This window comes from Ctenopharyngodon idella, chromosome 7 (assembly GCF_019924925.1).
Source record: "Ctenopharyngodon idella isolate HZGC_01 chromosome 7, HZGC01, whole genome shotgun sequence".
NCBI classification, from domain to species: Eukaryota; Metazoa; Chordata; class Actinopteri; order Cypriniformes; family Xenocyprididae; genus Ctenopharyngodon; species Ctenopharyngodon idella.
In genome coordinates this window covers 42,996,224-43,022,451 of record NC_067226.1, presented here as the reverse complement: position 1 = coordinate 43,022,451, position 26,228 = coordinate 42,996,224, and the positions used below count along the sequence as shown (strand labels likewise).

Here is a 26,228-nt window from a genome sequence, read left to right as displayed (position 1 = left end):
CCACCTCCAGCTCAGCCAATGAGACCAGCAGTCGCACACTGCCCTAATGAGCTGTTTCGGCGTTCAGGGTGGGTACGGACTGCAGAAATGAGCCAAACGGTAAAAGCAGAGTAGGACTGTTAGAGAAATGGGAGATAAAACGTTGTAATGTACAAAGGTGGCTGGGGCTGGGGGAGGTTTACTGTAAAAAATGGCCATAAAAATCTAATAAATATCCCACAGCATCCTTCATGGCGGCCATTTTCTGAACACTATTATTAGTAATTTTTTGATTCCATTCTGGCAGCGGGCCACACACAGGCTCATAACAAAGTGGCGACCTAATGTGTCGCGAAGCAGTTCAAGAGGTGGACGGCGGAGGCCAGGCGGAAGAGCCGCTCTCTGTAAAGACCTGACACAACAGAGAAAAAGAGGGCCATTAAAATCAGACTCCCTAATAAATGCAGCGCCACTAAAAAATAATGGTCGGCTTGTGATGAGGGTCAGCCTCGTTTGCGAGCTCGGTGCAACCTTATTCTCCGTGTTAATTTTCCGTTCCGACTTCAGGGTGACGTCGCCCTCCACGGATACAAACTGCGTAAGAATGTAAATAACAACATCCTGCTTCTCATCTGTAAATGGTCAATTAGTACGGACACTTTTTGTTTTAAATGTTCCATCTTTTATTGTTATTGAAATGTCAGAGTCTTATTTAGCTGTGAGATGAATAATAAATAAGGCGTAATTACAGTCCTAAATGAGCTGTGTGGGTCAGTCTCTCTCTCTCTCTCTCCCTAATTAGATCTTGTAATTAGTTTTTCTGATAGATCAGGAAGGTCTGAGGGGCCCTAGTAAGTGCGTGAGGGGTGAGACAACTTTGTACAGCCCCCCGTGTGCTGTTCATTAATGGCATAGCTGTGGGTGAAGCTCTTTTATGACCCCCTCCTCCCCTTCCCAACCAGATCAACGGACCCTCCGCACAGAGCTCATTTATAGCCTCAAATATGATTTTAGCTACTAATGTTGAGGGTGTATTGCTTTTTGCAAGACTAGCTATGCAAGACTACACTGTAGTTGTAAATAAAATGAAGATTGCTGGAATCCGTTTTACAAGAAAATACTATTTCAGGCTTTCAACTTCAAAATTCAGGTTTAATTCAATGTGTTACTTAAGTTTCTTTGTAATTATTTCTGAAATTTTCTAAGTGAACATTTATAGCCTCTATTAATGTTGGAGGTGTAATGCTTAAACTAAATTTGCACATTTTTCTGAAGAAAATATTTATATGTATAATATATACTACCTTTCAAAACTTTTTAAATAATTACTCTTTTTTACAATAATTTTTAAGAATTAAGACTCTCTGAAAGGTGATGCAATTCTACTGGCTGCTGAAAATTCAGCTTTGCAATGCAGGAATTACATTTTAAAATATATTTAAAAAATATTTCAGAATATTAATGTTTTAACTGTATTTCTAATCAAATAAATGCAGCCTTAGTGAGCATAAGAGTCTTCTTTCAAAAATATATATACAGGTGCATCTCAATAAATTAGAATGTCGTGGAAAAGTTCATTTATTTCAGTAATTCAACTCAAATTGTGGAACTCGTGTATTAAATAAATTCAATGCACAGACTGAAGTACTTTAAGTCTTTGGTTCTTTTAATTGTGATGATTTTGGCTCACATTTAACAAAAACCCTCCAATTCACTATCTCAATAAATTAGAATACTTCATAAGATCAATAAAAAAAAGGATATTTTAAACAGAAATGTCAGGCTTCTGAAAAGTATGTTCATTTCTATGCACTCAATACTTGGTTGGGCCTCCTTTTGCATGAATTACTGCATCAATGCGGTGTGGCATGGAGGCGATCAGCCTGTGGCACTGCTCAGGTGTAATGGAAGCCCAGGTTGCTTTGATAGCGGCCTTCAGGTCATCTGCATTGTTGGGTCTGGTGTCTCTCATCTTCCTCTTGACAATACCCCATAGATTCTCTATGGGGTTCAGGTCAGGCGAGTTTGCTGGCCAATCAAGCACAGTAACACCATGGTCATTGAACCAGCTTGTGGTACCTTTGGCAGTGTGGGCAGGTGCCAAATCCTGCTGGAAAATGAAATCAGCATCTCCATAAAGCTTGTCAGCAGAGTGAAGCATGAAGTGCTCTAAAATTTCCTGGTAGATGGCTGCGTTGACTGTGGACTTCAGAAAACACAGTGGACCAACACCAGCAGATGACATGGCAGCCCAAATCATCACTGACTGTGGAAACTTCACACTGGACTTCAAGCAACATGGTTTCTGTGGCTCTCCACTCTTCCTCCAGACTCTGGGACCTTGATTTCCAAATGAAATGCAAAATTTACTTTCATATGAAAAGAGGATGTTGGACCACTGAGCAACAGTCCAGTTCTTTTTCTCTTTAGCCCAGGTAAGACGCTTCTGACGTTGTCTTTGGTTCAGAAGTGGTTTGGTACGTGGAATGTGACAGTTGTAGCCCATTTCCTGTAGATGTCTGTGTGCGGTGCCTCTTGATGCACTGACTCCAGCTCCAGTCCACTCCTTTTGAAGCTCTCCTAAGTTCTTAAATCGGCTTCGCCTGACAATCTTCTCAAGCCTGCAGTCATTCCTTTCACTTGTACACCTTTTCCCACCACACTTTTTCCTTCCAGTCAACTTTCCATGAATATGCTTTGGCACAGCATCTGCGAACAGCCAGCTCTTTCAGCAATGACCCTCTGTGGCTTACCCTCATTGTAGAGGGTTTTGATGATCGTCTTCTGGACAACTGTCAAGTCAGCAGACTTCCCCATGACTGCTGTTAGGATTACTGACCTAAACCCAGTATTTATACCCTGAGAATGGTAATTTAATAGAACTTGAAATTAAATATTCTAATAATTTGAGATACTGATTATTTGATTTTGATGAGCAGCAAGCTGTAATCATCAAAATGAAAACAAAAAAGTCTGGAAATATTTTACTTTATGTCCAATAAATCTAGAATATATTTATTTTTTTTACTTTTTTAATTAAATTACAGAAAAAATAACATGATATTCTAATTTATTGAGATGCACCTGTATATATAAATCTGTTTTGACTAGTAGGGTAGTTGTTTAGTTTTGTGAACTAAAAATAGCAGGGGTGGGGAGGTTGGTGGATAGAAAATACTACTCATTTAGCCGGTTTTTGAGGAAACATTTGGTCAGACTTGACCAAACCACATTTCCCATCAATTCTCTGTGGCAAAAAAAGAATGAAAAAATAACCTTTTCCCCCTTCCTTTTTTTCTGTATTAACACTAAAAAGCTTCCCTACTTTTCACTTCTCAAAGACAATACAATATTGGGTTACACTTTATTTTAAGGTGACATAGTTACACAGTACTTACTCAAATAAGTACTGAGTAATATTAATTAACTACATGTACTTACTATAGAGTTACAGTTAGAGTTATGTTTTGGTTTAGGGTTAGTTACTTGTAATTATGCATAATTTACTGTTATTACTATAATAAGTACATGTAGTAACATGTAACTACGTCACCTTCAAACAAAGTGTAATAATATTTTGGTATTTACACACACACAAAAAAAAAAAAAAAAATGAAATTCTCATGGACCAACTTTATATTAAATGCACCTCGACAGCAGCAAAAGTGTTTTGCAATACAACATGAACACAATAAGTATGTTGTACCAAATAATTAATATTTCTGACAAGTACATAGCATGTAAAGACACCTAAAATAAAGTGGAAACATTGTTATTTTTTTATATTATATATATTTTTTTGTATTAACAATATATATATATATATATATATATATATATATATATATATATAGTCCTTGTCCAGAAGTGAGAAAGAAAAGGAAAAGTCAATTTTACTCTGACTAAAATCACATCATGTAAAAATGTAATTATGAACTTCCTAGAAGGACTTAAAAGGAAAATTAATAGTTTGCATTATGGGCTTCAAACAAGTATGATTAATAGTAAAAGTGACTAGTGTATTTGGAACAACTATTAACAAGCTGACAGGTGAAGAGAAATTAAGTGCATAATCATAGAAATAGAAACAAACAGGACACATATTGAGATGCATGATGGAAGTATGAGGCAGACAAAGAAATAGAAAGGCAAAAAGACAATTAACTTGAGAGCCCCAGGTCAACAGCACTAACTAAACATGTCCTGCTGTGGGAAATAAAGCAGCGAGCCGCACATTTGTGGCTGTGGCTTTATACGGATCTGATCTGGGCTGGTAAAAATGTCTACCCAGTTCTAATTATAGAAAGCCTTACACACTTCAAGACGACACGCACACACACACACAACCCCCCAACACCTTTCCCTTTTTCCCCTTTCTCTCTCTCTTTGCACCTCTCTGTTGGCCAGGCTACACTAGACATCTCTCCCTAATCAGCAGGCTCGCCGCACAGACCCGTTGCCATAGTAATATGCTGGCTGGTCGACATGGCAACCGCTCTGAGGTCCACTATTAAAATGATGAGAGAGGGAGCGAGAGAGACTGTCCAAGATAGTGCAGGGGCATAAAAATATGAGCGAAGAAGGGAAAACAGCAAAAGAAAAACGAATAGGAAAAGAGGGGATTCGGGGGAGGGAACGCTGCACACGCTATTGTGTTCACACATCCTGATACAATGTTTCGAAACAATGCCATTAAGCTAATGCATGACGTCAGTGGATTTACAGCTAGCACATATAAATTCATACGCATGAGACATGCCTGTGCACTCTCCTCTTAATCTAGAGAAAGGGATCGTAAACTAATATAGCGTTTTATTTAGCTGCTTAGGTCATTATTGCCTGTACACTTCTGACACACCTGTAGTATGAATTCATATTTATGAAATATAAAGCGGTTTTTATGGACTGCAGGACCATTATCATTATAAGCCGCAATATGATTACAAGTCGCAATATATGGGTGATCAAAATGACGTGAGGGTCGGTGGTCTCAAAGTCACCATCAAAATCATTCAATCAGAAAGAAACAGAGTTAAAGAAAGAATAACAGAGAAATATTCGGTAACACTTTATTTTAGGGTCTTTTAACTATTAGCATGCATATTACTAGAATATTGGCTATTTATTAGTAGTTATTAAGCACATATTAATGCCTTATTCTTCATGACCTTATTCTACATTCTTAATCCTACCCAATACCTAAACTTAACTATTAATAAGCAGTAAATTAGGAGTTTATTGAGAGAAAAGTCGTAGTTAATAGTTTATATGTGTTCCCTATAATAAAGTGTTACCAAATATTCTAAGTTAAATACAATTTAAGGTCTATCCATGCCATATGTGTCATATACTGGATATAAGTAACTACACAATAATTATTATTTTTAAACTTGAAATGTGAATACATTTACATATGAGAATGAGAATATATTTATATAAATACACATATAAATAGATTTTTATTTATAAAACATTTTTTTTTTTTTTTTTTTACATTCAATACTTAATATCAAGTTTACATTTCATTTATTGTGTACTTAAAATAAGTATCTACTGCATACTTTAATTAATGCTTATTATTTTAAAGACACTTAGTATAAAGTTGGTGCCTGTTGATTTCCATAGAAAATAACACAGTCATACTTCAGCTTGTAAAAACAGGTTGACAGTTATATACAAAGGAAGTCAACCATGACTGTGTGACCATATCTTCCACAGATGCTGGAGATAGTGGCTATATTTGGCCTGAAATATTCAGAACAAAGCATATAATGCCAAGAAAACATTCCATAGTATTACTGTGTTTCTCCACGTACTGTTTTTGCAAACGTGTGTAAGTCATTCCTCTTGATTTGTTGGTGTAGCGTGGAGTGCTAAAAAGCCCCTGCAATTTTTACTGCATTTTTCTATAGATGCTTGTCATATTTCCGAAAAGTGTATTGCTGCATCCTAATTCGCATACTATCCGTCCTAAATAGTTTAAGTGTATCCCAAATCGTAGTATGTTAAAATGAGTATTCCAAAGTTACCCGGATGAGCTTCTTTTTCCGGTTAGAATCCGAAGTGCAGAATATTGCCCACAACCCATTTTGAGTTGGACAAGGATTTGATTAGAACTACAAAACATGTTAAAAAACTACAAATATGGTGGATGTGCGAGATAGACGGTTGAGGTTTAGATAAAGGGGTTTGAGTGATTAATAATCAGTATCTAACCTGACGATAAGATATTTATTCAGTGTTATCCACATTATATTTCATCTGCAACAGCATTGTAAACTTTTATAAAGATACGTTTGGTCATTAACCTTTAAATGCATTATTATGCAAAAACATGAGGAGAGTAAAGTATAAGTAGTCGAACTGGGATGCAGCATAAGTCTACTTGATTAAAGCTACAATGATATCTGTCTACAGGGTTTTGATTAAGTCAGAGGAACATATTAAAATGATTATATATTTATCATATTTAATTACTTTTAAAGAAAATTAGGTTAATTTTTATGGTTTTACACATGTGGGACCCCAAACATAAAACAAAGTCAATTTGAACAGAATATGAGGTTTAATTTATCAGGGTATCAGACTGACTTCCTCTCTTTGTTTATCTGTCTGTCTCTGTCCCTCTGCATCCTGTCTTATCTTCCTCTCCCTCTTTTATCCCAGTTCCACTCATTCACTGTCTCTCCCCCTCTGTCCGGCCGTGTCTATCTCTTCCTCATAAAAGTAATGTCACAATGAGTGGATGCCACTCGGGCTTCAAACACACTCAGGCAGTTTGTGTCAGCACACGTGACATTCCAGACAGGGTCTGTCTCATTGAGCCGGGTTTTATGAACGATGTCTCATTGATGTCCCTCTGTCCTCTCACATTACCACACTAGTGCACCATTCACTGACAATTACAATGAGTTTAAACAGAGTAAGAAAGTGCGTCATTCTCTTAATGCAATTACAGGATGTGTACGCACAGAAAACACACACACACACACAAACGTATTTGTGTGCTACAGGGTGAGAGAGCAAGCGGAAAATGTTCGTTTTTCATGCAACACATGTCACAGGCCTACCCTCACCCAATCTGACACTGGAACAGGACAAGACAAATTCATCAAGTTAAATTCATCAAGACAACTCATATGTAGAAATACAGTATTTGGACACTTCACTTAAAATGTATGAATTCAGATAAAATTGGATACTGTATTAGATTAAAAAAAAAAAGAAAGAAAAAAGACTCTGGAAAAGCAGAATATAAAAACAGACATTTCATTCATAAAATGTTTTTTAGGAAAATTACAATTTTTATATATCTTCATACATCGCCAGATATTAGCATATGATGTAAATAGGTCATTTTTCTTTAGGCCTTGTTTACACCTGGCATGAAAGTTCCCCTCTTATGGATTTTTGAAAATGACCTATCATGTAGTGTGTAATGTAGTTGTATGTGAATGTAAATGGTCTGCAAATTTGTAAAGCTGAAAGTGCATCATAAATAAAGTTATTGTCTCTCAAAAGAAAGAGTCAACTCTGAACCGCTTGAACGAGTCGTTTGTAATTCGAATCCCATTCCCAAGTTCACACGACACAAGTTAACACATTTGCATAATGCCCGTCTACGTTCTGCGTGGACAACCCGCTAAAACTTGAACCCCCCTCAAACGCTGTAGCTTGTTCATGTGGATAACATGTCGACAAGACACTGTGAAAGTAATTTTTTTTTACCAACTTGCTCCTTAGAATTACAACCTGTAAGTATGATTAATTATTGATGTATATATTTTATACCGAGTGTTCAAATTACATACTTTTGTGTTTTAGCTATATTGTGTATGTCTCCGGCTAACGCACATTACTACTGTCTTACTGAAATATTTATGCTAATCAGCTGTGGCTCACTATTACCTAAAATTGAGTCCATTAATGCAGATTGTCTTTCGTTCTTACAACTCTGAGTAATGATAAAGGATGGAGCAAGATTTGTTTCACAAACTTTAATGTTACATCAGTCATTCGCGTTAGTGCTCGGCTATGTATGCGCTGTTATTGATACAGTTAATGATACAGTTCCCACATGTGCACCGCAGTAAATAAGAAATATACACACACATCGGTTTTTTGATGTGAAACATTCAATTCCGAGAATCATAGTGATAATGACGTCAGACAGAGTAACTTTGTACAGTAATTTGTACCTATATCATAAATATATTTATTACAAATTAGTGGGTTTAAATTGGATTGGAATATTTGAAGTGGTTTGCAAAATAATTTTGAATTGGACTGCAAAACTTCTAAACATCTAAATATGAAGCATGCAGCTAAATATCATTAAGCTTGCGTTTAAAAAGACTTGGTAGAAGGTACTTTGGTGTTCCAAATGAAGTGTGGTACTGATATAATACTGATATAATGCAAAAGAACGTTTTATAGTATGGCATATGTTTCCAAATACTTTCTGGGGTCATTATATACACAATTTTTTTGACCTGCATTTCCATTTGAAACTTCCAGTGTTGGTTCTTTATGGCCGTCTGGAGTCTTCCTTAAATTTCAGACTGTAAGCAGGCCTCACTTCACTCACAGTCTGAATCCAGCATTTAACAGTGCTGGCTGATCAATTAAAATGACACGAGGCTCATTAAAAACAGGCTGCATTGCCAATTTTAGATCTGGACTGGCCAGCTCAGGGGTGAGATTTCAAGATGTGCGTTTGGTAGAGCGGTCCTAAATGGACATTGTGCACGTATCAAGCATTGCACTGCAGCATGAATACTAGGACATAGTTCACGTGAAACATGTATGCACATGCATGCAAACGTGCACACACACGCACATTTCCTTTCAGTCAACTGCTGCGTGCACACATAAGTGTATTTGAGCCCAGAGTGATATCTTTTGTTCGATGTGGGGCCCCATAATTAGTATTGATCAGCCCATTATGGTGTATTAGCCTCCAATTGGATTTCCCTAAGTTTAAAGTCAAGTTCATTGGCTGGCAAGTGACAGCCGTTTAAGTGAGACATTGAGCACCCCACCACGCCATAGAACAATGGAGAACTGTTTCAGACAAGAGCCATCAAGCCATGGGCAAACCATTACACTACAGAGAACAGAGCGGATCAAGCTAACAATAGCCTTAAATACAAAATTCCATCTATTTCCCTGATAGATGGTGGCAGGATGGTAAACTGATCTGAGACTAAACCATTAATGCTTCTGAAGAATGTATCAAAGTCAGGAATAAATGAAACAGGAAGAGGAGACGGAAAAAGACAGAATGTATCCGCCACTGTGGAAGCGCTTCACGCGCCTTCTGTTCTCCGTCAGCGGCCTTCTGTCGAAATGAGATTTGACGTTCTCCAACTTTGAGAACAGCTCCATCTGTACTGCTTCGGTGTGGCAAACCGCTGCCTCGCAGACCCCCGTTCGGAAGGGGATTGTGTTTGTACAGATTCAATTAGAAAGTGCAAACAAAGGAAGCCTTTGACAGACTGCCGTAATACAAAAGCTTAGCGAGGCCTGAGAAAGCATCCTATTCATTAACGCCCTCAAGTATTTAATAACTTGCCCTGCTCTGCTACGCAAAGATGGATATACAGATCGGGATAGATAAGGAAGGCGAAAGAAAGACAAGGAGAAAGCAGACAGACATGGGCTGTTGATTACACTCTACTGCCTGATCACATGACAGCTCCACCAAGACTATAAGGAATCACTACAGTCGCTGGACTAGCTGGTCCCCGTGGAGTAATAGAGGAACAAACTAAAGACAATGACAGGGTCCCCTCCGGTGCGCACAACCCACCCCAATTAGGCCCCAGCTGGGCCTTTCTATCCAACCAGGCCTCGCTAAGCCTTCTACACTCCCAATTAAAGGGGGCCCAATTTGTCAGATCCCCAAGTCCTCACAACTCACCACCCTACAGTGTCCTCCACCCCTGCGCCCAGGTATCGGTCTTCATTTAGACCGTGGTGCTCAGCATTAAATGGAAATCAATGGTGTAAGTTTAGCAAAGAGTTAATTACTGCTGGGCCTCCGATTGATCCGGGCCCCGAGTGTTGGCAGCAGAGAGGGGCCATTTGTCTCATTCATCTGCCATTAAAAATGAGACAAGTAGGAGGAAGAGATGGAGATATAGAGTTGAAAAGAGGAGGGGGCTAGTGGGAACGGTGAATTTGATAGTAAAATCACAGCAGCGTTAATGTGTTCTATTTCTATAACACAAAAGTTTGCAGATATGTACCTAACAAACAAAAAAATCGGAGAAATTGGCTTTTCTGGGTCGCTTTAATAGTGTGTATCTAAAATCAAAATATAATGGCAGTGAAGGGTGAACTTTTATCTCACTGACTCAATAATCATCCTGTCAAACGTAGCATTATGGCTTTTATTACAGGAAATGGTGGCAGTTTTAGTAAACAAATGCCTACTGCAAAAAGAGAACAGAAAATGTTACTCATAAATTGGATGTACATATCTAGAATAGCAACTACAGTGAAGCTGGTATTAGTGCAGTGTTCTGAACAGATGCTATGTTCAGTGTTAATCTAGTGATTAAACACAAAGAAGTCTGATTACTTTTCATTTAAATAAATGGAGGACAAATTCCATGAATGATCGCAAATATTCAGGCCCTCAGCACATCCTGATTTACACCAAGATGTAGAGCGAAAGTGCATATTTATATGAGCAGATCTGAATTCCACACCATAATGCATTATAGCAGCTGGCCTGCTTTCCTTGTGAATTTTGTGAATGTGCCGTTCCCCGTTTTGCAGCATCTTTCCAATTAAAAATGTCCTTGAGCTGCTGCTCCACGGCCTTTGGCTGATTGCTGAGTAGAGTCCGAGCAGTGCATGCAATCAGCGCCATGAGTGAAAAAAAGTGCACATACACAAGTCCTGTAAAACAGGGATCTTTGAGCGTGTGTGCGTTCAGGTTTGGGGGTTGGGGTTGGACTCCTGTTCTGCAATTACAGCCCATCCTGCGTGGGCCCCTTCAGTCCAACACTTAAGGGTTGCTGTGATTCCTGACAGAGAAGGTTATTAGTTTTTATTGAAGGAAATAGGTGCTGGGCGGCTTGAAATGGTGCAGTAATGTGCGGGGGGATGGAGGGGGCACTCCTGACCCTGCTCTCCCTTGGGTCCTATAGAGTCGGCTGAATGTCGGACACGTTGAGCCCATCACGCCATTCACGATTCTTCTCCAGCGTCCCCCATTCCTTGGGGTCAGCGTACCTCTCCATGGCCTTGAACTCAACCTAACCAACCCTTCCACCACCTCTCTCTCTTTCTTTCTTCACTCTCTCCATTCCTGGAAACCTTTTGGCTTTGACATTTTCAGCTTCTGTCCAGCCCCTCATTACATCTCAGCCCTGTCACTGTACTAATCAATACGTCTGCATTCATTAATTAGCTCTTCTTACAGGGATGTACAGTTTTTTAATCAGAAAAGTCTTTTAAGCACTCTTGGCCATTCTGAAACTGACTCTTTATCTTACCACTGGGGGAAGAAGTGTTGTGCAGGACAGGGAAACTTCTATACATGCACCACCAAAATGTGGCAATTTTTCGGTATAATGATGTTTTTGAAAGACACAACATACAGAAGTGACCATAGTCTCAATATTTTATACTGTATGTATATAATATAACATTTTTTATTATTATAATGAGCCCTTAGCCCCACCCCTAAACACTCCTCTACAAAATGAAAAAGAAACATACACTAACAGATGCTCGCAATAACTCAATACTCAAGCTACTCTGTAGCTTGTCGATCAACAAACTACATTTGAATTTATTTATTTAGCAGACACTTTTATTCAAAGCGGCTTACAAATGAGCAACATGACAAGAATTTTTTTCACAATATTCATAATACACAATGCCAGGCTTTGTAAAAAATTAGATACTTCTCAAATTTCAAATTTCTTCCCCTACACATGCAGAGTAAAAATGGACCCAGAAACACAAGCTTTTTTCCAAAAGCAGCAGAACTGCGTGTTTGCCTTATACGCTGTAATGACCATTCCTCTATGTCTCCTCACGTGTGTGTATGCGTAGAACAGACCAAAAGGGGACGTAGAAGGCCATATTTGCCTTTGCACAGCAGCCGGTGGTGTGTGTACACTGTGGTGTGTGACGTTAGTTCAGCATGTGTAAGCTATGATGTGTCTGTGCCGCTGATGAAGTGAAGTGTACACGTCTATGTCCAGAGAGCACGTCCATGTGGCAGCCATCTTGTATCCATCTTGTTTCCTTTCTGATACAGAAGATCAAGTAACTGTGAGTGATCAAACACTACATGCGCATGCTAAATGTGTGTATTGCCTGCTGTGCACATTAGTATTCTAGGCAGGTGCCTCTGCCACTGACTCTCTGCTCAACCAATAATAATGGCCTGATGGGAGTCTGATGGCCACAAGGCTTTCTCATGTACACACACACACACACGCACACAATCACCGTAAAAACCCACACGTATGCATCCAAACTATAATTTACAAACCAGTCCACATTTGATTTACAAAGCTGCTGCAGACAATGAATGATGTATTTGATATATAGTAGCTAAGGTTATATATAGCTACTAAAAAACTAATATTTTTTTAAGTATAAATAAGTTTTTACCACTTATTTATACACTGTAAAAATGAATTGTTGGTTTAACTTAAAAAAGTAAGTTACCTGGTTGCCTTGAAATTTTGAGTTCACTGAAATTAAAAATTTGAGTTAATACAATGAAGGCGATTGGCTTAATCAACAGGAACTCAAAATACTATGTTATCTGAACCACATTAATTGTCTAAGTTGATTTGACAAAAGAAAAAAAATGTTGTGATAAATCATGGAACTATTTTTTTTTACAGTGTAGTGACAGCAGAGCGATGATGAGAAATATTGGATAAATGGCATGGGTAAATGTTGCAAGCTGCATTCAAATACAATATGCCCACATAAGCACCACAGATCAATGTATCTAACATTCTTCTCGCACATCTCGAATCACTTTCAAAGTGAAATGTGCAGTGAGTGGCATTAAAAGCGCATTCTGTTTTCTCAGAAACAGATGTTTCTGGAAACATTTTATTAGATTGGTTGTTGTACGTATCAAGGCAGTTTGGAAATGAAATGTCCGGTGAGTGGCATTAAAAGGTTATCGCATTCAAAAATAACTTACCACCTACACTTAACTTAACCTATAGTGTTAACAAAAGAAAAAGCGAGTAAAAACACATTTGTGAAGCAAGCAACCATGCAATTTTAGTTTGCTTCTCCAAGTCTTTGAGCTTTTGTGTCGCACCGTGTTTCACTGGATTTGTACCCAAGTGCCTGCAAGTGAAGTGCTGTACCAGGTGAGCTACCGAGCAAGTTTACTACATAAGAAAAGCCATACATATGGAGCTGGATACGTGATGCAAACGTCAATATATATATATATATATATATATATATATATATATATATATTTTGTATATATATATTGTTGACCTGTGTACTTACGTTATCCCAAACATTTCCAACAATGTTTAAATCCAGAGAAATCAGCAATTTTAACAAGGACACGGACTGTGTCATTTCGGCGTCTGTTAATAACGCCATATCCGCGTTATCCTCGATTTCCAGTTTTACTTTCGTAGAAACCATGGAAACACCAAAGATGCTTTAATAAAATATGTGTTTTATTAGACAGGTGAGCAACTGTTTGGATGCCTTTATCGATAGAAAACAGCGCTGCGTCAGCCTACATACGCAACGAAAAGAGCAGCCGACTGCAGCATAAGCATAATAAAAGCTCCACTGGACTCAAAGCCAGTGTACGTTACGCATATGTGTCTTTCATCAGCATTCGCTCCAGCAGCCCAGCTTCATACCAACGTAACGTTAATAAAACTTTAATACATTAGCTCATCCATGAACGATTTCTGCCCGAGTCCATCGAATTCCCGAGTCCAGTGGCTGTGGAGGTGAAGACAACAACTCCCATGAATCCACACCTATTCACTGCGTCACCAAGCTACGCCTTTGTTTTGAATAAGCGACCTCTAACGGCGAAAATTACATATTGTGCCTTTAATTGATAATCTGCACCTGTAATTATAATTTGTGTGGGAAGGAATAAAAGTTGTTGCCGTTTTACTGCCACTAGTGTTCTTTTCAGCTAGAAACTGCTGTGAATTCTATATACAGGTAAGTTTTTGAAGGCACATTTTTCCAATATGACTACATTGAATGTATCGAAGCACAGCTTCCCCAAGTTTCTGGCAATACAATCTTCTCTCAATCATACAGATTATAATTTAAAAATGAAATTCTAAATCAGTCTGTTGTATAACATAACATGAAATAAAACCAGTGGACAAAAACAGTGGACTGCGATAATAGATACAATTTTAGCATTTTGGGCGGCGCTTTTTCCTCAATACCTCTTGGGACACAATTTGATCAATTTATTCATCCTACAGAGTTATTGAGTAAGCAATTAAACGAGAGGGTTGGCTCCTTTTCGCTCCTCGCTGAAGTTGCCGCAGTTATTCGGACTGTTTAATTGCCTTTTCCACAAACGACGCAAGTGAACCGCTGCCCCTCTTAGCTGATGGGCAGGAAGTGAAGAGAAGAGAAAATGAATGTCACTACAGAGCTTGTAAATTAAAACAAGGCCGACAACAGGCTCTAACTTAACCGAGGAGAAGATTGGCCTGTGTCTGGAGTATTACTACTCATTTAGAATCCCTGCCCACCGCAAAAACCTTATTAGTGTGTGGTGTGTTGTACTAAGTGAGTGTGTTATTAAAACTCTGAAGTATTTCTTCCTAAAACCAGCTCAAAATACAGAAAGAAGGGCCAAATGCAACAAAACTTTCACAAAATGTCTGTAGCTTTATCTCCGTGTGCTCTTTGTCTTTCTTGCTCTCTCTCTTTCTGACCGCAGGCTAAGTGAGTGCCGGGCCGGGCCGGGCTCCCTCAGTGGCGGCTAATGTTCCTGACCCAGCACTCCCTGAGCCACCTCCAGCCCTCCAGGCCTTTGAAGGGCCGGCCCGCTCTAAGGTCTCCTGACGGCTGGTGAGGAAATTTGCAGGAACAACTGGAAGAGGCCTGTGTTTATTCAGCTCCCTTTAATGAGGAGAGAGAGGGATTATCACTGGCCTGGATCTCCCCTGGAACGAGAAGGAGGGGAAAAAAACAAAACAGAAAAAAGGAAAACGGCCGCTCCACATGTTGTTCTACCTCTGACCACTCCAGCAGATTTTCGACACAAGTGAGGGAGAGAGGGAAAAGGAGGAGGGAAAAAAAGGAGAGCAGGGCCCGCTGTGCCCGTGTATTTCTAGGCTGCTTTCACATCCAGATGTTCCTATTGCAAAGCCAGTAGGGAGGAGAAAGAGAGCATTAGGACGTGGTTTGGCTGGTTTGGGTTGAAGTAGGTGGTGGTCTAACACCTGGCCCCACCAGAAGCATGAGTGGCCCTTACAATTCAACTCCTCATGGTGCTGCTTATCGCATGGTGCCATCTGAAGGGAAACGGGGGCTTCCTGAGTCAGTTATACTAGCTATAATGTTTTATTATTGCAATGTTTTACACATAGTTTTATTGTAATCGTAACTGAAGCAAAGAATAGTGCAAGTTGGCGTGAAGATTCCTCACGTGAAGTGTTAATCTCACAGACCGAGAAAAAGCCAACATAATTTCTTCATGTCTGAGGATTAAGTTTAAAGCACGATACATCAAAGGTTATGGAAAACTTTCATGGGGTCAAACACCTCAGGGTCGTGTAAAATTCAAAACTGTCTCTTCCAGTACATGAATGTGAAAGTGAATTGGTCACACCCCTCTGGAAGTTGAAATGGAAATTAATTGGAATGACAGTAATTTACTAATTCTATCTAAAATCCATCCATCCATCCATCCATCCAACCAACCAACCAACAGTTTGTAAAAAAATTTTTTTTCAAAAAATTCAAAATTTTTCTTAATAAAATTGTTTTAAATTACAATCATATGATTTTTTTAAACTGCAATTCATTGTAATTCCATGCTCTTACATCTAGATTACAATTGTAATTCTACATCCTGTTTGATACATCTTGTAAGACTTAGTCCAATAATATATTTTATTTACAACTTTAAAACAATCCATCCATCCATCCAACCAACCAACCAACCAACCAACCAACCAACCAACCAACCATTTTTTAAAACTTTTTTTCAAAAATTTCAACATTTTTCTTAATAAAATTTAGTTTTAAATTACAATTGCATGAATTTCTTTGAACTGCAATTCATTGTAATTCCACGCTCTTACATCTAGATTACAACTGTAATTCTACATCCTATTTTCTACATCAATTCATCTTTAGGAATTGTACTGGAATTTACAAGACATTGTTTTTGTTTTTTTTTGAAGTTATTATTTTGACACCGACATCAAAAAATGCTAAAAATTCATGAAGCCTCACAAAGAAAAACAGCTCCATCACCCCACCCCATAATCGTTTGATTTATCTGTTGCATATTGAATGCACATCTCTAGTAGATTTAGTCTAGTTGTTGACAGCAAGCTGACCGAGATCTCTTAAACAGTGAGACAAACAGCACCGGTGGATCAATAGCAGTGTCTATTGTCCACTCATTGAGCAGGGCATTAGGACTGTTCATGCTGTATCATGCGTCCTTCACTGATGCAGGTCAGAGGTCACTAACCCCAACCCTACTACACACAGCTTACACATGAGTCGAACTCGATCGCCAGAGGCTGTAGCTCTGAGCTGTGCTGAGCAACTGCCCCTTCCTCCACTCCAGAGTGGAAGTGCAAACAACCCACCGCTTCATAATCCACACGACAAGATCAACCTCAGACACGCAGGATGACCTTTGGCCTTTGACCTCCATCCAGTGTCTCCAAGTTCAAGGCTAGGCTGGGGTGAGATACAGCTAGATTAGAAGAAGGACTTGAAGAGCAGCCATATGGCTAGCAAAGACCCACAGACCAACATCGGTTTACAAATGAAGAGACTGTTAGCCTGTGTGTGTGTGTGTGTGTGTGTGTGTGTGTGTGTGTGTGTGTGTGTGTGGTTTGCTGGAAAACATGTTGCCAAAACACTTTCGCTCTCCATCTGGCTCCCCTTTGAGAGAGCAGGCCTGTTGGTTTACAAGTCTGCCACTTCAGAGCCATAAAACTGCACTTGAGTGGATTAATAAATTAAAAAAATAATAATAATAATAGAATGCCTCTTCATTGGTGTTGATTAGCAAAACCACATAATGTCGATATCCAATTATGTGAGATTGCCTCAACATCTGTTTTTTACACTGAAAGTGTCTTTAAATTTCTCATAAAAGAGAGGCTGATATTTATATGGTAATTACTTGCTTGCATTTAAAACAGTGGGGCTTCAATATAAAGTATTAAAAAAGCAGCACTCCTTTTAGGATCATACGTCTTAAAGGCAGAGAGATGTTTTTTGAGCAACATTAAAACAGTGGAGAGCTTTTCCACCTTCTCACCCTGAGGGAAACAAAATAAATCCTTCCTAAAACCCTGCCCAAAAATTTGGTAATTATTTTAAAGGAAGCTCACATGCTAATTGCTCATTTAAAATAGAAAGTTAATGTATTAATGACATTTTATTGCCAGTGGTGTGGTTAATGCTTTACAAGTAACTGAAGATACGTAATCAGATTACTTTTTCAAGTAACTAGTATAGTAACGCTTTAATTTTTCAATTTACAAAATATCTAAGTTACTTTTTCAAATGAGTAACTCGAGATACTTTTTCACATTTATTGACTGACAGCTCTCTTGTCCGCATGTTGAGAAAAATAAAGTTCAGAGGTGTTGTGTGCGCTGTATGAACATGATGGTTATTGTAGTTCTAGACTAAATGTGAACATGAATTTACTCATTGCACAAAAACACATTCAGTATTCCTCAAAATGAATAAAAACAGTAAAATACAATCTCAGAATTTTACGTAAACCTGTAATAATTAACTATATTAAATTACAAAAATATACATTATGTATTTAATCTCACTTTATTAACCAATGTCTTTGCTGCTGACCTTCAGTGATCTAATTCAACCATACTAATAAGTAAAAATGACTTTAGATTAGATTTAGAAATAAGAGTGTTGAACTTCCTTCTCCTGTATCCTATTCTTCTTCAATCCAGAACGGCAGCACAGGTTTGTTTGAGCTGCGCCCTCTACTGTACAGGTGTAAATATGTATTTCCTTCAGCCTGAGGCTTATTCATTTCACTTTTGGTGTGAAAGTAACATTTGCCAAAAATAGAACTTTTTTTGTTGCTATTAAAAAACAAACAAGCAAGTCCAGCCCAGGTGAGAAAAAGTAACGCTAAAGTAATGTAAAGCAATTAGTTACTTTTTTAGGGAGTAAATTAGTTACTTTTTTAAAAGTAACTTTCCCCAACACTGCTTATTACAAACATTTGTGCTCTAACGTCAAAAAAATTGCCATCACAGCGCTGTGGTTTATGAGTGCATAAATGAACTCGGTTTCCTTTACTTGCTTGAAACGATGTGACATTTTATCATGCAGTGGCATCCCATTTTTTACCCATAATTCTCAGTGAGTGACAGAGGCCAGGAATAGCACATGGCAAACGACTCCAGTGTGAGAGATCGATATTGTAGTGAGCTCTTTTAGATATACTGTCACATCTAAACCTGCACAAACGTCTCTGCCACAGTGATAATTCACTCTCCTAGCTAAATGCACTATACGGACACTGTGGAAAAGAGACGGAAAATTTGCCCACGCGGTAGGTTATAGATGCCACGTTCGGAAATTACACACAGTATGACGACAAACTATTTTTAATGATTTTGTGTGCTCAGACTCACCAACAGTCGACGAAGAGCAGCTGCAAAATCCCTTTCCTCGTTTCCTCACAGACCTAAAAAGGACACACAAAGAAATAATCATAATCAAACAGCCTTCAATCAAATCTGAAATTCAATTTTCCTCATCCACTTCAATCAGCCGTCTCAAAGAAAACACCAAGGTCTCTAATCTCCAAGCTGACTGATCAACATTCTTACTCGAATACTTTCTGACTGGTCCCAATCATTTCTGGCCCCAAGGCCATACTTAACACCATATAAAATCAACTTGTGAATAAACCTTGTAATGGACAAACCAGGGAAACGACCAAACTTCATCCATGACAATAGGAGGCATATTGTGCCAAAGAACAAAGGTGTACATCGTGACAACAATAGCGTGAGGCCCTTGCACTTAAAGGGTTAGTTCACTCAAAAATGAAAATTCTGTCACCCTCATGTCGTTCTAAACCTGTAAGACCTTCGTTCATCTACAGGACACAAATTAAGAAATTTCTGATGAAGCCCGAGAGCTCTCGGACTCCTCCATAGACAGCAATTTAATCACCACATTCAATGTCCAGAAAAGTAGTAAAGACATTGTTAAAATAGTCCACGTGACTACAGTGGTTCAACCTTAATTTAATGAAATGGCAAGAATACTTCTGTGCAGAAAAACTAAAAAAAAAAAAAAACTTTATTCAACAAATTGGTCTTCCCTGTTAGTCTCCTATGCTGTTTGTATTCAGCGTTCTGATGTAGAACCTGGAAGCGCTGCACTGTGTTTACAACATGAACAGCGTAGGAGAATGACAAGGAAGATAATAAATTGTTGAATAAATTTGTTATTTTTGTTTTGTTTTTGCACACAAAATGTATTCTTGTTGCTTCATAAAATTAAGGTTGAACCACTGCAGTCACATAGACTATTTTAACAATGTCTTTACTACCTTTCTGGGCCTTAAAAGTGGTAATTAAATTGCTGTCTATGGAGGAGTCAGAGAGCTCTCAGATTTCATCAAAAATATCTTCATTTGTGTTCTGAAGATGAACGAAGGTCTTACGGGTTTGGAACGACATGAGGGTGAGTATTTAATGACAGAAATTTCATTTTTGGGTGAACTAACTCTTTAAACACATATATGGACACAAAGACGCACAGGGACACCCTGATATTTCACACTGTACCACTTCATCTCACTCTGAGATCAGCCATTATTGTGCTCTTTATATTAGAACAATAAATACAAGAGCACAGAAAAATTAAATTGTAAAGTGTACAGATGATGTGTTAAGTAAATTTTTTCATTTTCTAGCTGGAGATGAGCATAAATGATATCGAGAATGCATTCAAAACAGTAGCCTTTAAGAATGTATTGACACAGTTACTGTGCAAGGAATTGTGGGAAAACATACAAAAAAGACATCCACTTTCCACCAGTCTAATAATCCTTCTTTTGTAGCATCTGAATGGAAATATTGAATGTTTTGAGACTGTAATGTTATAGCGTCCTTGCATTTAAAAAAGAAAAAAAAGAAAGAAAGAAAGAAAAAAAAAAAGCATGCACACTATGACACATATTTTAGTGCAATACCTTTACGTGAGGCTAGACTTTCCTGTCGGTGCATTAAAGTAGCTTTGGGGCAATGTGCTAATTACTGGCTCTTTTTAATAAGAGGGCACAGGCTCACATACACATCCAGACACACCGACAGATTTATGGTGCCCCGTGGAGGCAGTAGAGAGGACCCCTGCCTCCAATGGCCCACCATGGCCGAGTGAGATATAGTGAGATATTGATCCCAATGCCACTTCATTTCGCAATAACTATTACACAATATTCGCTTGCCCGCTCCTGGCCACTGATTTATACTGCCCTGTTATTTGCATTAGCAGTAAGTGTTTTTCTATACCGCAGCTATGGAAGGTCTCAACAGATGAAGAAACACACCCACAATTCATCAGTGCATATTGTGTGCACATGCAAACTCAGGCGTACGCCTTTCACTCTGTCTTCTCTCCAGTTCAGGGCTGGAGCACAGTTATATTTAACTATAACTATACTAAAACCATAAAAAAATTAAAAAAAAAAGCAAACAAAAACAAATTTTGTTACTTTAAATAAAATAAACGTTAACTAAAATAAAATATTAAAAATGTAAACTTTTTTTTTCCAGTTAGCTGCCACACCAGTTAGCTGGTGTACTAAAATAACAAACAAAAACTGAAAATACAACTAAACACAAAAAATGATTAGAACTAACTAAAATGAAAAGGAAAAGCATATAGACCTATCACTGTAAAAAAGAATTGTAGGTTTAACTTAAAAGAGTAAGTTACCTGGTTGCCTTAAAATTTTGAGTTCATTGAAATTAAAAATTTGAGTTAATACAATGAAGGCGATTGGTTTAATCAACAGAAACTCAAAATATTATGTTATCTGAACCACATTTATTATGTAAGTTGATTTGACAAATGTTGTGATAAATTATGAAAATATTTTTTTACAGTGTGTATTTGACTCCAGTTACAAAAAGATCATTTTATTTTACATGGCGCGGATCACTTCATGGAGGCTGCCATTTTAAGATCACCAGATGGATACTACTTATAACTGCCCATCATTAGACACTTTTACTTGAAAATGAATCATGGCTGACTGTGAATAGAACATTTCTACAATGCCAACTTGGTTTTGCGAGATGTTGCATCCAGGCCACTAAGTGTCAGTATAAAGTCTAACATGACTGCCATATCAGCCAGCACAACATAAAGATGTGAATAAGACTGAATATGCTGGCTGTTGTAAAGTGCTTTTCATCTGTAATTGGTCAGTATCAGTGGTTTGTGATGCATGTAATCAGTGGCTAGTGCCTGCAAGCAGCTCATAGTGCCAGGCCTAAGTCAGCAGACCACCTAGCGACGGGGGTGCGTATTTTCAAGCCGAACGCGTGCCGAGCTACGAAAAAGGAGGGGCGGTAGGAGCCACGTGCCGAGCTGAAATTCTCATACACGTCCCCTCTGGAGGCGGCTGAGCTATGCCCGCCCGGCTTGCCCACTCCACCACACTAAACAAAAGCACTAAGCAGCCTTAATTGATACTTGGCTGTTTTGCATCTGGAGGGTGTCAACTCGGCGGTGATATGTAAATCAGCAGCCCCGCCTCCTGCTCCCCCACCCACTGCCTGGGCATAATAAGCTCTTCATCTGCATACGGGGGCGGGCAAACGGGCAGGCTGGCTGCCAAGTTTGCAGGGCTGGTGAGTGTGGCAATGCGGAAAGAGACACTTGTTGCCATAACGCCAGCCTGTTATGCCAAGTAGAGCGGCACGCAGGCAGATGGCTGGGCTCCGCTGGCAAGCAGACAATCAGACGCTGCCACTTTAATACCAGCAGGAGAGAAAAGGCACGTGGCGCTCTGGTCCACCCTGCCCACATTCACTTCATTCATGAATAGAGGCTATTCATATGCACAGCCTAGGCTAATTTTATGCTAATGTAGCTAAGGGGAGGAGGCAACGGAGTTAAGTGGGTGTTTGTGTGCATCGAGAGTGGGCTGTTGGGTGGGTAAAAGGTCTGAATTAGTCTACTAAATAAACGCAGACTTAACCAGAGGTCACAGCAGAAGAGATTTATATATGCTACTGTTAAGACCTTTTTATGAGAACTTTAATAGAGCTATAATGAATCTGTTTTATTAAAGAATATCATAAGTGACATCAATATAGATAAAAGATTAAGAGCAATTAAGGGCTTTTTCTGGCAGGCAAATATATTCTTCCTTTTTTTTTTTTTTTTTTAGATAGAGAGGAAATTAAATTTTTGGGCTATTGAAATTTAGTGACTTGATACAAAATGCATATTCATTTTTGATTAACTTTCAGTGGAACAACGCTTGGCAGCCATAGAAGTCATTTGGTAGAAAGATCTTAATATTAAATTAAATCTCACAGAGCTACGACATCCAAATAAAATCCCGCAAAGACTCCCAACCACATCATCACCTTTATCACGCTCAGATTTACAAGGTTTAAAGGTAAAGGGTGGTGAGCTGAAATGCTGAGCTATTACTCCAGTGTGTGTGTGTGTGTGTGTGTGTGTGTGTGTGTGTGTCAGCACAGGGCATGCTAAAGTCACATCCCCTGGAGCTTTAAGTGTCCCCACGCTCACACCACTCCCATCAACATCTCGCCTTAATGCATTTTCTATACCTGCCTGTGTCTCAGCTCTATGGACTCTCCAATGATTTAAAGGCAGCAACAAACCTGTCCCATTTTCAGACGGACATTATTGATAGACTGTCACTTCAGATTGTAGCTAACTGCTAATGGTTATTTTATAGTGCATATGTCAAATCTGATGTGGAGTGTGTTGGTTTATTTATTTATTTTTCCCTTTTTCCTATTCCACCTATCTTTTACATCATGATATTCCCAAGCTGGTGTAGCTAAGCTACAGCTAATAAGCGTCTTACTTGACATGGTGCAGTGGTTGAGTGTAAAACTACAGCTGTCAAAAAGTGGACATAATATGCAGTGTTTTGTGTGTAATAAAATGATAATACTAGATAATTTCAATGCAAAATCTCATTTGAAATAATATATATTGATATATATATATATATATATATATATATATAATATATATATATTTGAAATAATATATATATATATATATATATATATATATATATGAAGACTTCAGATGTATAGGTCCTTTTCATTAGCATTAAAGTGAAAGAACTGAACACAATCAGACGGCACTTAGAGGCTTTTGCATTTGAAGTCTTCATATATTATATATATATATATATATATATATATATTTATACAAAAGTTTGTTCTGTTTTTTTTTTTTTTTTTTTTTAGCCTTGTGCCTACGGCCAAATCACAGTCGTGCTGATATAGAGTCATATAGCATAGCTACGAGTGTGATACTGCATTTATACAACAGTTCGATGGCACAGAGTGTAAATAAATAAGAGTGTCTTTAAAAAACATCTTTTGTGAGAAACTACTTCCTTCTGCCACAGATTCAAATCCCAATTGCATATTTGAGGTCTAAACAACTACATTCTTGCCTAAAAAAACGACATTCTGTGACACAATAACAGTAGTATCTGTAAAAATATGGGGGGTTTGCTCATTCTGCTTTGACACAATAACTAATAACTAATAAAATAATAACTACATAGTTATTACAATGTTGCAAACATTAGCCTACAATAAAACATGCATCATACATTATTATTATCATTATTGTCAAAATATAATTTTGCATTTTTTAAATATCTTTTAGAATTCATCTAATCTTTTTTGGTGGCCATGTCTATTTTAGAAAATGTGTTTATTTCATGAGAATAAATGGATGCGCTAGGTTACTTTTTTGTGAATCATTATTATAAATTAGCCTATTTTTAAAACAAGAAGAAAAAAAAAATGTTCTTTCTTTTTTTTTTAACCTTCTCTCTAAAACATGCACCAGTGTTGTCACAGATTAACCCATGAGACAACATAAACAAAGTATGGATCAGCATGTGCATAGCGACTAGATGTTCCACTTATGCCTGGATCTTGAAGGACCCCAATTTTGTGGGTATTAATGAGAGCACCTGCTCAGGAAGAGGCTTCAGTGTCAGTGGATCACTCTGTGTATCAATGCCTGGCTGGCTGCATGGCTTTTTGTTTCACCACTTGAATCATCAGAGTCGTTTGAAATCAATTTAACAATCGTTCCTGAGAATGATTTGAGTATGTAAATGTGGCCTGGCGGTGAAAAACAGAGAGAGAGAAAGAGAGAAAGAGAGGAAGAGAGGAAGAAAGAGATGCAGAAGAGGCAGTGAGCATCTATTACTGCATTAAAGAGTCAAATCCTTTAATTCCACTCCCAGCAGGACACTGTGAAAGCAAGAAACAAAAGCAGCGAGAGGGACACGGACAGACAGAGACATAAAACATATAATTGCACTGATGAATAACCATCATCAAGAGAAGTAAAGAAAAGAACAATGTGGAAAAAGAGGGGTGGGGGGTATATACATATATAAAATATCATATATTTCACTGTTTTTCAGCCTTTGACCGTTGATCTCAATATTACTGTGTTTACTATGGTGATTTTTATTCCCTGTGTTAATGTATTTCCCATTGAAGTACTGTGGGAAGTTGGGGTGGGATATAATCAAAGAATTGGTCCCTTTTTTTAATAGCCAACAGCCACAATTTTCTACATTCTAGTCAGAAGTATGTGGTTTTACAGGGGGCGGGGCATTCTCACTCTAAGGAGCATTTGATTGGACAAAATGAGTGCATGCAGGATGAGTCATCAATATTTTGGGTCTGTTTTCTGAGAAGAGAAAGACTGCAAATTTTAATGTGTGTATCTACAAAACTACAATTTTAATATAATATGATCTTCAAACTAGAAGTGTTATTCAATCTTAAAGTATTCATTCTCGAGAGTCATGAGACAACTAATGCAACAACACTCATTATTTTTTACATATAAATCTCTTTAAAATCATTGCAAAGTTCACCATGTTGTTTAATGTTATATCACCAGCAAAACGGATGCAAATACATTGTGAATATTTGATATACCGGACATTCCTTATCTAGACATGCATTCATATCTAAATGCATAAACATACACAAAATGAAGCACAAGTGCTGAGAGAAAGACAAGAAATAAGCAGAAGATTTCAGACACAAGAGGTGAACACAAAAGCTCTGGGAAGATTCAATTAAGCATCATATCCACTGACCCTATTGCCATGGTTACCAAAAAGAAGAAAATATTAATCAAGTCTGCACTTGAGAGAAAGAAGATGAAAATAGAGGAGAAAGACAGAAGTTTATACAGATGCAATGTTTTCGAGAGTAAGTGCAATTTAAAAAGGTTCAAAACTATAGTCTGTTGCGTCTGTCCTCTCGCTATGCCCCCTGAAACCTTCTGAACATGATCATCTTTATGTTGACATCGAATCCTGGCAGTCCAGTTGACCTTGTAGAACAATGTCTCGTTCCTAATAATGCACTTTTCATTATGAAACTAAACATTCTGTTCTATGCCTAATGAATACACAAAGAAAGAGGAATAGAAAACGAGACAGAAATGAGGGAGACACTCAATTTTCTTCATTCAGAACAGCACTGAGTAGGGGAGAATAGAGTAAGCCGTAGCAATTTTTATTTACACTGTCCTCTAGAAAAGGAGAAATGAGATAAATGTAAAACTAACACATCGAATATATGTGTTATCTGATCTGCTATCAACTAACATTTTAAGTGACAGAACCGTGTTCATTTCTGTTGGAAACTGCAGTGATATGTACGTATTGGTACGTATTTTTGCGACTCGCGAAAACGTTCCCACAGTTACGTCTTTCCATGAGAACA

General features: G+C 38.1%; 1 long non-coding RNA gene across 1 annotated transcript in view; it reads right to left on the bottom strand.

The window, feature by feature from the left end:
* LOC127515176 (uncharacterized) overlaps window positions 1-26,228 on the bottom strand; it is an 84,201-nt gene that overhangs the window by 44,544 nt on the left and 13,429 nt on the right. The window contains exon 2 of the long non-coding RNA XR_007930778.1: window positions 18,852-18,904. This is a non-coding gene — a long non-coding RNA (uncharacterized LOC127515176). The remainder of the gene's footprint in view (window positions 1-18,851; window positions 18,905-26,228) is intronic.